The sequence below is a fragment of the Miscanthus floridulus genome, chromosome 1 (assembly GCF_019320115.1).
Source record: "Miscanthus floridulus cultivar M001 chromosome 1, ASM1932011v1, whole genome shotgun sequence".
NCBI lineage: Eukaryota > Viridiplantae > Streptophyta > Magnoliopsida > Poales > Poaceae > Miscanthus > Miscanthus floridulus.
The window spans coordinates 138,041,789-138,044,799 of NC_089580.1; the positions used below are offsets into that span (position 1 = coordinate 138,041,789).

General features: G+C 53.9%; 1 pseudogene; it reads right to left on the reverse strand.

The window, feature by feature from the left end:
* Nucleotides 1–1,439: 1,439 nt before the first annotated feature.
* On the reverse strand, nucleotides 1,440–2,726 carry LOC136464018 (cytochrome P450 94A1-like; annotated as a pseudogene).
* Between the last annotated feature and the right edge of the window lie 285 nt (nucleotides 2,727–3,011).

Here is a 3,011-nt window from a genome sequence, read left to right on the forward strand (position 1 = left end):
CGCCCGATATGCGTGCCATTTTATTGAGGCATACATAGTGGGGGAGGAGGAGCATACAGATGAGAGCCAGTATGGAGAACATACTATTATAATCAGATACGTCGCTGCATGTCTATCGACGTTTGTAATATATCAACGTTTGTAATATATGGATGCGGCAACTTAGATCTTGTTTTAGGTAGGGACCGGGCTACTGCATGGCGTCAAACAAATACGTCCCTAGAGGTGATGACCACGATGGCCCCTAAGTACAAACTAATCAAAGACGTACCTGGAGGAAAGATGTCCCTGGAGGAAAGAACGTCTGGTTATCCATTCAATCTTTCCTCGATGGCACCTTTCATAAAACCCACAAGAAATGACAAGGGCACTGGCCAACAGGAAAGCTATGTAACTAATGAGAGAACGTCTAGTTGAATCGCCTGAAGGGACTCGATCACCATCCATTACAACAATCCATCCACCAGATGCAAGTTGTTGTGCATCCATGTGATGGTACCTCATGCCATTCCATGCATTTCTCCCTTTCTTTGGCTCCTCAATCCCAAGATTTACAAGGACCTCTTTGTATTCTTCCTTGCTTAACTTTTCAACTTTGTACAACTTAACCCTCCGGCCATAAGTACCACTACAATCCTGACCAGGGCAATATAATGACCCTTCAAAAACGAAGAGCCTCCCGCCATTTTGAGCCCCCAAACTTTTGTCTGATTTGTAGATAGGATTTTGCTTGTGCTCAGTCCAAGGACCAAGAGGTGAGTTACTGTACCAAATATCAAGCTCGGCGTTCTTCTCAACGCCATACCGTGTAAAATCATAAGCAAATAGCCACCAGTATCCCTCAAATTGGACTAATGAGGCATCAATAAGTGGCTTATTGACAAGAAATTTCTCCAATGTCCATTCAAGGGGAAACTTGGTAGCATGATAATCTGAGTCGTGAAATTTCTAGCTAACGCACCAACTAAATAGAACATACATGGACACCCTGTGAGGCCGCCTAGACGGCGTGCCTTCGTATCTCTAATTTTCTACTCTGATAACCTTCCTCCTATTTAATTTTGCGTATCATGTGAGTTCATTATTTTAATTTTTTGTGGGTGGGTCCATCATTTTGACCTTTTGTGGTGCCACTCTGGTTTTCCTCTCTTTGAGCTGGGATTCATTCATATTCATAACTGCAACTGCTTACACTTCCTAGATTAAACTGGTTTCCAGCTAGTAGCGGCAAGAATAATTTAGCGCTAAATGTGGATTACCTTAGCATCATGTTTTTCAGAGGCTAAATCCAGCTATAGCGGTGCCTGTATCCGGCTATTTCAAACATCAGACGGGACTCTGTCTTTTGTGTGGTGTGATGACTTTTACGCAGTCTTTTTCCAAACAATTTATGTGTCAAGGAAGAACAACCAGCATCACTAGTCTATCACGACTTAGGACTATTCTTCCCGCCTCCTAAGATGCACCAACATCCCTCCTTTCATCTTCATCGTCACCGTCATCTCGTACGCCGGTGGCGCCTCCATGCTAGCCACCGGCACCACGACATCGACCCTAAACCTTTGGAGTATGGACGCGATGACCGTCTTCATCTGCACATACGGCATCTCCTTGCCGAGGCACAACCATGGCCCAGCGTGGAACACCAGGTACCGCACGGCATCAACCGGCACGAACTCACCGCGCTTGCCGAACCACCGCTCCGACACAAACTCCAAGCAGTCCTCGCCCCACAGCTTCTCCATCTGCCCCATCGCATACACCGAGTAGTTGGCATACCAGCCCGCTCGCAGCACCACGCCGCTCGGCAGCACGTCATCACGCACCGCAACCCGGCCGTTGAATGGCACCGACGGGTACAGCCACATCACCTCAGTGATGGCGGCATGCAGGTAGTGCATCCCCTTCACCTCGCCGTCGTCATCGCACGATAATGACACGGCCTCCTCATGCGCGCGCCGCTCACACCACGGGTTCACAGCGAGCAGCCAGAAGAACCAGGTCAGTGCCAATGACGTCGTGTCCTTCCCGGCGAGCACAAAGGTGACGACCACGTCCCGCAAGAACTAGAGCTTGGCCGCTGGCGTGGGGAACCTAGCGCCGAGCTCGCTGCCGCCGTCGCCGCTGCCGTCGTCCATGGCCGCCATGAACCGCGATAGCAGGTCCACGCTCCCGTCGTCGACGCCATTCCTGTGACATGCCACCGCCTTCGATTTGACGACGGACATGGCATAGGTGTCGATGACATGGATGGCCTCCCGGAGCCAGCACGACTTGCCAACATCAAGGAGCTTGGTGAGCCGCTGCGCGAACGTGGCCGGCGTGAGCCCACGATGGAAGGAGATCACAACGGCCGTGTTAAACGCCGCGAAGAGCGCCTCCTGCGTTGCGGGGTCATCGTTGCCACCGTCCACGCTCTCTATGCCGAACGCGACGTGGCAGATGGCGCGGAACACGAACCGACGTAGCGCGTCCTGTAGGTCGACGGCCCCGCCGTCCCTCACAGTGGCGTCGTCCAGGAGCGGCAGGAAGAGGCGGCGTAGGTGCACGTCGTGGACGCCGTCAGTGAACTGGCGGAGCGAGTGGGACAAGAAGGCGTGTGACACCAGCTTCTGCTGGGGGGTGCGGGCAGTGGGCCGTCGTTGTTGCTGGCTGCTTGGTTGGAGGAGGCCCGCGGCGCCGGAGACGGAGGAGGAAGACGACGAGCAAGAGGAAGACGAGCACATAGGCAAGGTGGATGGCTTCCATTGTTGTTGCACGGAGGTTGCATTCGTCTAGAACAGCTGCTCGTCACGTGCCGCAGCAGCAACGCCACCTCCGCCTCTATGTGGGAGCCCACCACTGCTGAGGCCATGATGCCGGGACGCCGTGCGCTCCCCCCGCGCCACCACGCCACCTCCGTGTGGGGCCCGCCCTAGGTGAGGACGCACGCCTGCAGCGTGAGCGAGGCCTCGCCCACACTAGGGGCCTCCTATGCCAGTGGCCGCTACGTTGGACCCACCTGCCTGCGT